This window comes from Felis catus, chromosome A2 (assembly GCF_018350175.1).
Source record: "Felis catus isolate Fca126 chromosome A2, F.catus_Fca126_mat1.0, whole genome shotgun sequence".
Classification (NCBI taxonomy): Eukaryota; Metazoa; Chordata; class Mammalia; order Carnivora; family Felidae; genus Felis; species Felis catus.
The window spans coordinates 78,308,882-78,322,851 of NC_058369.1; the positions used below are offsets into that span (position 1 = coordinate 78,308,882).

Here is a 13,970-nt window from a genome sequence, read left to right on the forward strand (position 1 = left end):
ATGTTTGTTGTTCACTGTTTTATGTATTTGGGTGCTTCATGTTTGGTACATAAATATTTACAATTATTGTGTATTCTTGTTGGATTATTCCCTTTATTATTATATAGTGTTTTTCTTTGTCTCTTGTTATAGTCTTTGTTTTAAAGTATTTTGTCTGATGTAAGTAGAGCCTTTGGCTTTTCTTTCAATGTTCTAAGCAGTATTTGAAATATGAAAGGGTTGCTAATGGACAAATCATTCATGAAGAAAAGCTGCTGAAAATTTCAGCAATGTTGGTGCACCTGGGTGCCTCAGTCGGCTAAGTGGCCAACTCTTGATTTTGGCTCAGGTCATAATCTCAAGGTTCATGAGTTTGAGCCCCACATTGGACTCTGTACTGACAGTGCAGAGCCTGCTTCAGATTCTCTCTCTGTCCCTCCTCTGCATGCACACTCTCTCTCTCTCTCAAAATAAATAAGCTTTAAAAAAAAAGATAAATTGAGACATTAAAATTTAAAAAAAATTGGCAATGTTGGCAATATTTTCAGATGGAATGAATTTGAGAACCTTTATAGATATTGACTTCAAAACTTGTCATCCCAATTTTATACAAATCAATATTTAAGGGGTTTTACATTATCTAATATCAAATCACATTTTTGAGGTAGTTTTTAAAATCATGGTTTAAAGTACTATAACAATTTTGTGAATAAAGTTTTGAAATTAATGAAAAAAACAAAAGACCTAACTTTTTGATCAAATCATTTCTGAAAGATTTTCATTTTGGAGAAAATAAATACAAATAATGATCATGTGTAAGATATACAAATTGACTTTATCTATTAAAAACAATTGTTTGGAAAACAATATGGAAACTTTTTAAAGAATAAAACAGACTTATTGTAAGACCCAGCAACTCTACTCCTAGAACTCTACCCAAAATAATGAATGTATATGTTCACACAAAGAAAAAAAGGCATCATTCTAAATTATAAATATAAATGCAAACTGAACTCTGAACAATAATGGAACTATCCACCATGGCCAAGTTGAGTTTAACCTAGGAATATATCATTTTAATGTGTCCAATAAGAGTGTGTGTATGTGTATGTGTGTGTGTGTATGTATGTATATATATACATATATATATATGTATATATATATAATGTAATTATCTCAATAGATCATTGCAACACTATTTCTAAAATAAACAAACAGACAAACCCTAGACATTTTGGAACAGCAAATTCTTCCTAAACATGACAAGGATATTCTGTATTAAATAAGCAGCCAACATCATACTCCATGGTAAATTACCTGGATGAAGATCTCAATTCTCTGGACAAAAGAATCGCCTAGGGAGCTTTTAAAACCTTCTGATGTTTGAGACCTACCCCTGACCAATAAAATCAAAATCTCACGGGTTGGGACTCTTGCAACAAAGTAGTGAAAAACTGGTCTATAAGAAAGCGAAATCAAGAACTAAACCAGGATGCATATCATAACCATTTTTATATAACATTATTTTGGAGGTTCTGGTGCATACTCTAAAACATGAAACAAGAGAAAAAATATTGGCCAGGTGGAGATAAAATCATCATTTGTAAGCAATGTGATTATGTACTTGGAAAACCTCAGGAGAATAAACTGAAAATACAGTATTTTAGAATTTTCAAGAGAATTTATTTATATACAAAGGCAACATTCCTGTATATCAACAACAATACAAGTTAGAAGATGTAATGATGAGGGTTTCATTTATATTAGTAATAAAGAGAAAATAGAACTAATAAAAAACATATGGAACCTCGATCAAAGGTATAATAAAATTTAGTTTGCAGAATAGGGCCTAGGTCTGTGGTTTTCACACTGTACATTTTGAAGTCTCAGGGCAAAGTTGACCTGGTAAACACTGAAGAGGACAAAGGAGTCTGAGTAAAAGGAGCTCAGGACCCCCCACTCCTGCTTTAATTGAGGCAGCTAATAACAAAGGTTTTGTTTGACAACATCTGTCCTTGATGAAATGTTCCTTAAGAACATTAATTCCTTTTGTCCATTCATTTGTTAAGTTACATGTTCTGTGTTTATTGAATTCCAACAATATACAAAAATTACCAACTTTTGTTGAGCACCTACAGGAGTCTTACTGTGTTAGATGTTTTATGTACTTTACCTCATTCAATCTTTGCAAAAATCATGTGAGGAAGGTATTATCCCCATTATTTACAGACAAGGAAAAATATTCAAGGTGAGGAACTTGCCCAACCTCTTACACATTGTAAGAGCTACAGCCATAATTTGAAAGTATTTTAGCTTGCTTTCAGACCTCCTTTTCTTTTTATAACATATCACACTACTTCTTAACATGTGGAAAACAATGATGGCATGGGAGATCATGATAATGATGGCATTGATGTTCATGACTCATTGGAGTTTTGATGAGGATGTTAATGCTGGAGATGAGGTAAGGGACATGAAAGAGATGTTGATGATGCTGAGGGTAAGGAATATGGGATGCATATCATTTTGGTAGTAGAGGTGGAATTTTTCTCTGTGATGACTCATCCTTCTGCCAATTGAGATGGAATGGCAGAAGCCAGAATTTGCCTGGATGCCCTGGGTCAAATATCTTCTGTCAAGAAGAGAAGAGGGCTAGACTATTGGGTCTGGAGAATAGATAACATATTTAAAGTAAACAAGGGACTGGTTTTAAGGAACAGGAGATGTTGGGGGAGGATACTCTGGTTGAAACTCAGTCCCCAGCAAGGACTGCTTGGACAGAACAGGAAGCATGCCTAGCAATATTTGCTTCACCTATGGTAGTTCTCAGAATAACTTTACTCTTACATCTACTGCACATGTGCCAATAGACCCTGCCACTGTGCATAGTGGAAGGAATGGAAGCAGGTGTTATAAAAGACCTTTCTGATCACTGATTGCATTCGTCAGAAATCTTGAAATTAGGCAAGTTATCCAGGGCCTTATTATTTTAAAATAATCTACTCCAGGGGCGCCTGGGTGGCTCAGTCAGTTAAGTGGCAGACTTCAGCTCAGGTCATGATCTCGCGGTCCATGAGTTGGAGCCCCACGACTGGCTCTGTGTTGATAGCTCGGAGCCTGGAGCCTGCTTCTGTTTCTGTGCCTCCCTCTCTCTCTCTGCCCCTCCCCCACTCGCGCTCTGTCTTTCTCTGCCTTTCAAAAATGAATAAATGTTAAAAAAATTTTAAATAAACTATCTACTTCAATTCTAGATTCCTACAACTCTAGTTTGTAGTAACTCTACCAATGCATAGGACCCCCAGTTGCCAGAGCAGCAAGTCCTCTCCATCTTTTTCACAATATGACATAGGAGATTTTTCATCAGAAAACATTTTCTGATGAAATAACAATGTGGAATAGAAAACATGATTCCATAGACTCTATGAAATAAAATTATTATTTTTACTGAGAACTGTCACCATTTCAGACCTGCATGAAGTTGAAATAAATACTATGAACAACTCTAAGTAAGAACTAACAACTCAGAGTAAAAGGAATCAGAGGTGACCAGATGAGTTAGTTGTGTCCCAAGCAAAATGCCCTAATTTCAAAATTATTCATGTATTCAGAGCAACAGAATCAATGTTCATTCTATTTAAGAGGTAGTGGTTTTTTCTACTCAAGTAAAAACACAGTACATACACCCAAATTCTGGACTGAAAATAGAAGACTATTAGCATTATAATATATGTAAGTGTCTGCTCTATTCATGTTAAAGTAATTAGTATCTCTCAGTCATATGCTAATTATTACATAAATAGATTATAAATAATCATTGGAGAAGATTTCATTTTTTAAGCCCAAACCCTACATATTTAAAGAGCCTATTGTTTTATTGTACAAAAAATATGGGAAGAATAACACTGTATGTTAACTATGCTGGATTTAAAATAAAAAATGAACAAAAAGCATGAAAAGAATGACTTGCTTGTTCAACTGATTTAAAACTAAAAATTCTACAAGGTGCCTGGGTGGCTCAGTTGGTTAAGCACTCACTTTGGCTCAGGTCATGATCTTGTGGTTCATGAGTTCAAGCCCCACGTTGGGCTCTGTGCTGACAGCTCATAGCCTGGAGCCTGCTTCTGGTCCCGTGTCTCCCTCTCTCTCTGCTCCTCCCCCGCATGTGCGTAGGCACGCGCACGCTCTCTTTCTCTCGAAAATAAACATTTAAAAAAAAATTAAAACCGAAAATTCTGTGGCGTTCTAAAACTTGTATTTGTTAAGGTTTGGTAGGTACAAGATACACTTAAGATCTACAGCAGTAATTCCCAATCTTACTGGAACTTATTGAAGATGTTTGTCTTGGTGGCAGGCTTGGGGAAGAAAAAGGGGTATAATTTTCTCAAACTGAGTGCATAAAAATCACCTGGAAAGCTTGTTAAACACAGACTTCTGGGTTACATCCCTGGAGTTGTTGAGTCAGTGGGTCTGACCTGGGGCCCATGATTTGAATTTCTAACAAGTTCCAGGTGATACTGATGGAGCTGAGCCCAGCACCACATTTTTTAGTGTTTTCAAGGATGAGATGGTGGTGGGTCCCAAGGACTGGAGGAGCCACCGAATGTGATGGCTTTTCGGGCTCCCATTCCCCTGACTGAGTAGATGCAGCATGTTTGGAGGTATGTCCTGTGTCAGAGGCCTTGCCTTTGCTTTTGCTGGTTGCGGTTGCTCTAGGCAAGTTGGGCTTTGTCTATGCTTATTTATTTATTTATTTAATGCGTTGTTTATGCTTATTTATTCACTTGTTTGCTTGATCTGATCTGATTCAGGGGAGGCTCGTGTTTATGAATTCCAATAGCTTTTGGCCCTTAATCCAGAAAAAGGCCAAGATAGGCAAATTTCTTTGTAGCCTCCCTTTGCCAGCAGACAGCATTTTTTCGAATCCCCTCTTTCCACTGACCTGCGTCTTCAAGGGCTCTAGTGTTAGGTGGCACGTGTATGTTTTGTATTGTTAGTTTCTGCTTTTCATGACTTCTTTTATTCTACTTTCTTTGGATTTCATTTGTAGTTCTTTATGTAATTTCTCAATATGAGTGCTTAGATTGATTTTTTTTAACTTTCTTTTCTAACGTAGGCATTTAAGTTCCAATTTTCTACCTGGAGTGAGCTCAAGTCTTAGTCTTCCTTTCTCAAATGGCTGTTAAAACCCAAACTTATTGTTTGGGAAGACCAGCCAATGCCATAGGGCAGCCAGAAGCTGTTAGGGCTTGCTGATAACCATGGCCTTAAGCCTCTTTGATGTTTTCACTCCTGGGGAAATACTTCTTTCTCTCTAGCTCAGATTATATTCACAAGTCAGCTTGTTATACTTCATAAATCATTTCTAGGCATTTTTCAGTAAGTGGCTTCTCAAGATCTCTGTTCTGTCATATTGCTAGAAATAGAAGTCTAGAGTTAGCAGCACCTACAGATTGTGAGAATGAGATAATATCTATAAAGCCCTTAGCACCACTACTGTCAGATAACAAGTTCTTAGCAAATATTAGCTACTATTGTCATTATTATTAGCATACCTAGATCTCAGTGGATTATTAGTGGCAGAGGTAAGAAATGGAATGCTACAGGAAGCAAATCCTGCCAGGAGAAATAGTGATAGAAACAGGAGAAAACATGGTAAATTTATATTTTAACAAGTTTGTGATAAAGGATTGAGGATATGCATTGTATGCTTCCTGAATAGACCCAGAAAACTGACCCAATCAAGAGAACATTCTCATACAGAGGGAGAAGTCCTGGAATCAAGTGCAGAGCTATCTTAACCAGTTGCTAAATCTAGGGGCACCAGTTGTAGACCAAGATGTCACAGTGGCTGTGACCAGGCTGAAGACTCTTTCCTCCAAGGTATGCATTTTGGCAAAGTTAGAAAGGAAGCAAGGATGTGGAAAAAAGCTAGACATTTTTTTAAAAGCAATAATTGGGAGTGTCTTTGCTGGCTCACAGGTGCATACGCTGTGTTAAACATAAATTAATAGCCGAGAAGGAATGCTTAGTGTAACTTTCTGTCTTGGTCTCTCACTCTCTGATTCCTCTGATAATTAAATGGGTAAAATTAAGTTGTATTCCATCCCTCAAAACTATTTGAGGCAGAAGAGCTCAGTACTGGATGTCCCCTTCTCAGGTCCCCTCTCTTTTTTCCCCCTGGATGTTCTTTTCCACTCTTTTCTCTTAACTTTTCTCTCACCTCTTGTTCCCTGTCTTGGGATCACTGATTCTCCTGTCTCCAGCAGTGAACACCAGCCATTTCCCACACTGTACCATGTCATACAGCAGACAGTTCTTTTCAGTTCTGGTTGGGATTCAAGATGGAGGCCATGGCCCTTAGGAAGGCTGGTGGGAGCTAGGCAGGTGTTCACCTTTAGACCTGAGGTATCAGGCAAATGATTGAGCCAGTGCTTGTGGAATTGGGAATAGGTGGCGCTGTTTACCTTAACCATGTAGAGTCCTGTTATCAGAACAGGGGCTCAAACAAAGCCAGACCCAGTCAGAGGAAGCCCAGGACAGAAGAACAAGCTCAAGGCATCTGGTACTGTGGTTCCACTGCACTTGCGCTTTGGGCCACCTCAGAGAATGTATGTCTTTCTTTCCCACACACTTGACTTCAGTGTGAAGACTTTCAGAAAGATAACAGCTTCTCCTCAAAATCAGAGAAGACCTAGATGTCACCAGGCCATTTCTGAGGTAGACAAGAGGAGAGCCACACGTTCCAGTTCCAATGGGCCTTTGCTAAAGAGTCAGGAAAAAGGAACAGTAAAAGATGGGTGAGATGCTGGACCCAGCCTGTGCTGCTGAGATTACTTTGTGGGTGTCTTTCTCTGTGGAGTACTGAGTGCAGTTAGTGGGTAAGGCAGTTTGGGGACCCAAGCTGGGGGCTCCACATGGTCTTGTAAACATGAAGACCAAGTCAGGATACACCTCACAAAGTAGCATAACCATCTTATGACTTACTGTTGGCACCAGCTATGGTTTAGCTGCTGTTTTGGGTAAACTTGGGTGAAGAGGCAAATAAAAGAGCCTCTTAACATACTAGTCCGAGTACTGCTTTTTGATGACCTCTTTGGCTTTTTCAGAAGTTAATGGGAATCTGAGAAAGGGGATGAGGCAGGTGCTGGGGTCTCTGGTAGTTCTCTTCCAACCACTTGAGGTCCTGATGGTAGCACATTTCAGGAGGCAAAGAGAGAGAAGGAAGCAACATCCAGACGCATCCATCCAGGATCCTGATCAATACTGAGTGGAAATGGAGGCTCTTAAATGGTGAGGAAGGTATTCTGGATCTAAAGATCTTGTTCATCAACAAAATGGTCATTGCAAATGAGTTGTATTGTTAAGCTATACAAAGTGAGCCATATATGATATTGTATTTGCTCATAATAACTGCCATTTAGAAAGTGCTGCCAATTTAACTCTTCATGCAAATTATTTTCACAACCTCTCTATGGAGAAGACATTGCTGTTTTCCGATTTTTATAGATGAGAAAACTGAGGCCCCAGAGGGACAAATAACTTGTCCAGAGTCACACTCAGCTAGTAGTCCGAGCTGGAACACTAACCCTGTTCTGAATTTACCACCCAAGCTTTTAACCACTCTATGAAACTACTTCAGAGCAGACCTGGAAGGTGGGGACTGATAGCTGCAGGAAATTTTGGTTTATATTAGGTTAAACTATATGAAACTATTGATATTTATCATTTAAAAATTTTTTTTTTAATTTTAAATGTTTTATTTATTTTTAAGAGAGAGACAGGGTACGAGCAGGGAAGAGGCAGGGAGAGAGAGGGAGACAGAATCCATGAAGCAGGCTCCAAACTTTGAGCTGTCAGCACAGAGCCTGATGGGGGGCTTGAACCCGTGAACCACAAGATCAGGACCTGAGCTGAAGTCAGATGCTTAACCAACTGAGCCACCTAGGCGCTCCCCCCCCCATTTTTTTAATGTTTAGTTTTGAGAGAGAGAGAGAGAGAGAGAGAGAGACAGTGCATAAGTTGGGGAGGGAGAAACAGAGAGGGAGGCACAGAATCTGAAGCAAGCTCCAGGCTCTGAGCTGTCAGCACAGAGCCCAATGTGGGGCATAAACCCACAAACCGTGAGATCATGACCTGAGCTGAAGTTGGAAGCTCAACCAACTGAGCCACCCAGGCGCCCCGTTATTTATCACTTTTGACTTACAAAAATGACAATGTCATATGCTCCAACCCTAATAGAGACTAAGTGAATTAGCCAAGTTTATCCCAGGTAATAAGTATTCTCCTAAGACTCTAAATCCAAGTTCTTTGTACTAATCCACTCAATCTGAAAGTAAAGGTCTAATTTACTCTCAAGTGCCTAAATGTTGCCACCCTTTGGGGTCTCACCACTTTGCAGGGTGAGCTGTTGGGACAAAGATGCAGGGTAATGGTTGTAAAGAACACCTCAATAGAAGTCTCAAGGTGAGGCTCTCTGAGATGGTAGAGGACAAAGTCCTAAAGAGATCAGGTAAGACCTCCAGACCACATTCCCTATTGAGAGAGCAGCTCAAGCCCTCACAGACAAGAGAAAGAACTGTGCCTTCAGGGAGCTTTGCACAGTTGCACTTGTTTACATCATTGGCCTTTGGGGAGTGGGAGAGAGGTGTGGGGGTGTATCACAAACTTCCTGAAAATGTTAGAGGCTTTTATCCTCCTTCAGAGCAACATTCTGATATGACACGATCACATTTGTGCTTGGAAGACCCTCACTGTATGTGTGTGCATGCTGGATTAGAAGGGCATGCCCAGGGGACAAGTTAAGAGAAATCCAGACAGGACATAATGCACATCTGGCCTAAGTCGCGGGGGAGACAAAATGAGGGAGTAATTTGAGGCTATTTAGAAAGTAGAATTGACAAGGCTTGGTGACTCATTTGGAAGCAGGGGGCATTCTACAAATGACAAATGTGTGTAGAATTTACAAATAGATTCTCAGCCTTAACCAGTTACTAAAGACTGCCACTCAAACTTCCAGAAGAGGGAAGAATAAAGCCTCTAAAATAAAGAGCCCCAGGCAACAAAGAACTATGTCCCCCCCTTTTTTTTAAGAAATATGGAAACAAGGGAACCTGGAGATCAGTCATGGGGGAAGTCTCCCCACTTGTGACAGGGCCAAAATTCTGTGGTAGGTACAGAGCTGACATACTGGCCAGATCCATTTGGACTGATGACTGCCATACTGCCATGTTTCATGTGTTGTCAAATATTTTGATCATTCCTACTTTTTTTTTTTTTTTTTTTACCAAGGGACAAACCAACTAGCCTATCTTATTGGTGTGTGAGAGGTGCTATACAAGGATACTTATGTTCTGAATCCTTAGTTACTTATTGGAGAATAGATTTTTTTAATAGCTCTAAAATCCTTGGGAGGAAAGGAAGTTGAGACACCATAACCACAGAAGGATAGGGCTTGCTATCCTTGATATGCAATTGGTATTGATATGATATGATATAATATGATATATGATATGATATGATATGATATGGTATTGAATGCCCTGGGAAAAAGAGGGAAGTTCAGGCATATCTTGGGCAGGATTATAGTGCTTATTTAGTTATTGAAAGAGAAGTCATGTATAGCCTGGATCTCACACTGCCCATCGCACTTGGTTTCAGCTGTGTGTCACCTTGGACTGGTGTAAATTGTTCCCATTTTTAAAAAAATATTCTTAGGAGAGCACAAGCAGGGGAAGGGAAAGGCAGAGAGAGGGGACAGAGGATCGGAAGTGGTCTCTGCACTGGCAGGCTGACAGCAGCAAGCTCCATGTGGGGCTCAATCTTACAAACAGAGATCATGACCTGAGCTGAAGTTGGATGCTCAACCAACTGAACCATCCACGTACCCCTAAATTGTTCCCATTCTTAGAACCTTGTGGTAGTATCTACAGTACAACAGCCTCCCCACAGCAAGTAGCAAGAGGAGTTATGGACAGATTTGTCCCACTGACTACCAATATAATGAAATGCAATAAAAAAAAATAATTCTGTACACACTAAAAGGAAAGTTCTGGGACTTTTCTTGGGATTGAAGTCAAATCAAAACACAACCTCTCAAAAGAACCTTTGTCCTTTTTTTTTTTTTTTTTTTAATAAACAAACTAAGCCACCCAGCCCTGCTCTGTTGGAAAGTGAGTTAAAAGGAGGCTATGTTAATATTAGGCATGTCCTTTGGCCAGTTAGTAAAGCAAATTTCTAAAGAGTAGGCCGCAAAAAAGTTATGCCCATTTAAAACTTTTTCCTGGAAACCTTTATTTCTCTTCCCCATATAGTCTGTATAATTGAATATGAATTTTCAGAGGGCTCAAAAATACAAAGACTTTTCAATAAACTCTCCCAAGCAGCCTGGGTGTAAAGGTTTCCAAGGAGGAGAAGACAGATGCATTAATCAACAGCTTTCAAAGTAGCAAAGCTCTCAGGGATAATCATGAAAGACATCTGTCACCAATGGCAAAGTGTTTAGTAGCAGGAAACAACATAAACTTCAAGATTAAATCATTCCAAAGATCTATGTGTTAGAAATGCCTCATGGTCTATGTCCCACACAACCTACGTGTCTACAAAATGACAATTCAACTGCCATGGTTTTCCAATTTTACTGTCTCTTTGTCTTGCTCTGTTCTCAATTTCTTGGTCTCTGTATTTCTGGAGATGCAGATGTGTTTCACATAGACATAGAGTCCTCAGATGAGGCCAATCGTGGACTTGGCCAAGGACTGGCCTTCATGGGATGCTGAATGTTCCTGCAGCTGAATTTGGTGAAACCTGGAATAAGGGCAGAGTGAAGCCAGAGGACTGCCTAGCTCAGCACTGCACCCATCTTCACGGATTGTGTAAGCATGTCTAGGCCGCATGGTCTCCGGGAGCATAGTTCCAATGACCATCAAGGCATGAATAGGTTAAAATGGGACATAGTGTGGTCATCTTTTACTGTGATCCTGTGTTCCCTATGTCACAACTTGGAGAATAACTAATGCCCCAGACAGGGAGATTTATTTTCTCTGATGCAAATGTAGGACATCTACATTTCCCTTCAGCCTTTGCTGTTTCAGGGGGCTCTTCTCCTGAGACCAGGACAGACGATCTGCAGTTACTAAAAATGTATTTTTTTTTCTTAAAATGATGGAATAGGGGGTTATTGAGTATAGATGAAAATGCATCTTTCAAAGACACTGTAGACTGAAATAGACTTTGTATTGGTCTGGTAACCCAACAATTAGAAATAATATTCTTTTTGTGAGGAATTGCTTTTCAGGTTACAAACAAAATAATTAGGAATCCAACTCCTTTGAAAGTTAACGGATACCCTTAGTGGCACATAGTAGAAATCTATAAAATGATAACATTAAGCATTTTGTGGCAGAGACTTAGTTGTCTTCCAAATTCTGTAGCTATGCAATGTTTAGCTGAGCACATGGCCTCTCAAAGTAGAGATTCTTTTTCTGAGCCTTCCTTGCAGCTAGATGTGGCTGGTGACTGATTGGCTAATAAGATGATGGCTTTACTGATGCTTGATGGTGTGTATGTGCTATATGAGTTATGGGGGATTTGGATGTGGGGGCCTTTTGTTGCTTTTTGTTCTTTCATCTTGCTGCTCAGAATGCACATACTACCATCTTGGTTCATGAGGTCAAGTCCACCAATAGCAGTGCAACCAGATAGAAGAAGCCTGGGGCCCTGGCACCATGTTGCTTGGGGGCTTTCTGTTACTTGCCACTCAGCCTAATTCTAACTAAAACATTTATTATCATATGCCTACACATAGTGACGTACTTGATACTGTCATTTTGGTATTAACTCAGTATCTAGAATAAGTTCCTTTTGTAAATGAGCCTTCCAAGCATGCATATTCTCTCTTTAGTATAAAACGCATCGGGTTTATAGGTAAGGTTTTCATAACTAAGGTTTTTAGTGAAGTCTTTCATTAGCATGCAACTATAACACTATTACTGTTCTTACCAATTGCTTCCAATTGGCAGTAAGCCTGGAAAAAATCAATTATGCAAGTGGATCAATTCTTTTGTATTCTTTCTCAAGGTCTGTGTCAAGAAAAATATGAGATTTTTATTATTTTCTGGTTTGACTCTTTTAAAATACAAAAGTAACTGAGGCTCTGGTCTGATAGAAGGCAGAATTATTGACCAGAATGAAAATCAGCTTTTAAACATTCTACATGTATCAGTTGGCTATTTCTGGGCCAGCTGGTCTAGGATGGCCTCATACATCTGGCTGTTGGCTGGCTGTCAGATGAGTCAACGGGTGACCAGGCCACGTGTCTTTCATTATCTAGCAGGCTAGCTTGGGTTTGTTTACATGGTAGTGGCATGATTCCTAGAGAGAGTGGAAATGTGCAAGGTCTCTAGAGACCTAAGCTCAGAACCAGCACACCATCACTTCCATCATATTCTGCGTCCAAGCGAGTCACAGCACCAGTGGATTCAAGGCCTGGGAGAAATAGACTTTACCTCTTGATGGGAGGAGCCACAGAGTCACATTGCAACAGGTATAGATATAGGGTGGCTAAAGAATTGTAGCCATTTTGTAACCAGTGTAACAGTCTGTGGGCTTGGACAAATGTTTCCTCTTCTTGTCTGCTGGAGAAAATGACTGGGAAGGAGCACAGAGACCTAGAAGCAGGGTGAAAGGGGATGGCAGATTATCTAGGTAGAAATGCTCTGGAGTTTAGAGATATTGTGTAGGCTGGAAAGGTAGGTGCTGGGAAAGACAGTTTTTGTTTTTGTTTTTTCTAGGAATCTGTTCAAACTTGAATGTGCATACAAATCACCTAATTCTGATTCACTAGATCTGGGTTGAATCTTCAATTGCTGCATTTCTAAGAGTCTCCCAGGCAATGCTGCAGCTGATCTTAACACCACACTTTGCACAGCAAGATTCTAGACTCTTCAACCATCATTCCCCTGGAGAAGAGTCTAGCTTAATGGAAAACCAGAGAGTTGATATTAGAAAGAGCATTTATTTGTGAAATACCTAGTATTGGTCAGGAACTGTGCCAAGGACTTTCTGTGCCTTGTTTAATTCTGGTCATAGCTTTGTAAGCCAGGCAATGTTATCCTTATTTGAGAATAAAATTATAATACAAGGGTTTTGGGTTGCCTGTCCATTGTGTTACAGTGTGGATAAAGGATGACCACACTTACAATACTGGGCATGGTGCCATGAATGTAATAAAACATAATAAATAGATTGATGTGATCCTATGGTTGGTCAGGCTCATGTTTTTCCAACGTGAACTAAATCTTTCCAAGCCTGTTCAAGCCTACCTCTCTTTGGATACCTCAGCTTATGAATTGGTTCAGTCACTACACTATTTTCTACTAGATCAAAATGTCAAAGAAGTTCACCCTCTGTACTGCTGAAATTGTGCAGTGAGTTTCCTTAAGATCACCCCCAAAAGAGAAAGCCTTTGAAGTCTGGAATGATTGGTAGGATTGAGTCATATATTTGTACAGTGTATCACTTATATAAACATAGATGTTGGTCCTTGTGATAAGGAATAACGAAAACTACAAACTCACGACTGCCAAAGCCAAGTTACAGAGAAGGACTTCTATCCATTTCTGGTGCCCTTCATTCCTTTGTATACAACCAATTATTAATTATCACTTGTTTCTTTCATGGATGGTGTCTTTGGTGATATATTGTGTTCAAAAATCTTTGCCATTTGGAATGATCTCCTATGTTATCCTCTAGGAATTTTACAGTTTTACATTTTACATTTGGGTCTGTGATCCAGTTTAATTCTTGTGCAGGATGTAATATCTATGTCTAGGTTCATTATTTTGTTTGTGGATGTCCAGTTCTAGCACCATTTGTTGGGAAAACTTTTTACTTCTTTGTATTGCTTCTGCTACCTGTCAAAATCAGTTGACTGTATTTATATGGGTCTATTTCTGGACTCTATTCTGTTTCATTGAGCTATTTGTCTATTTTTC

The 13,970-nt window shown here is 39.5% G+C and overlaps 1 long non-coding RNA gene across 3 annotated transcripts; it reads left to right on the forward strand.

The window, feature by feature from the left end:
* The first annotated feature begins 4,462 nt into the window (after positions 1 to 4,462).
* On the forward strand, positions 4,463 to 13,230 carry LOC123383844. 3 transcript variants are annotated; one of them, XR_006594127.1, is made up of 4 exons: positions 4,463 to 4,637; positions 5,699 to 5,859; positions 10,669 to 10,850; positions 12,768 to 13,230. It is a non-coding gene; the product is annotated as an uncharacterized LOC123383844 (long non-coding RNA). The 3 variants fall into 3 exon arrangements; XR_006594126.1 differs by having other exon boundaries at positions 4,466 to 4,637; positions 10,675 to 10,850; XR_006594128.1 differs by lacking the exon at positions 5,699 to 5,859 and having other exon boundaries at positions 4,473 to 4,637; positions 10,675 to 10,850.
* The last annotated feature ends 740 nt before the right edge of the window (positions 13,231 to 13,970 follow it).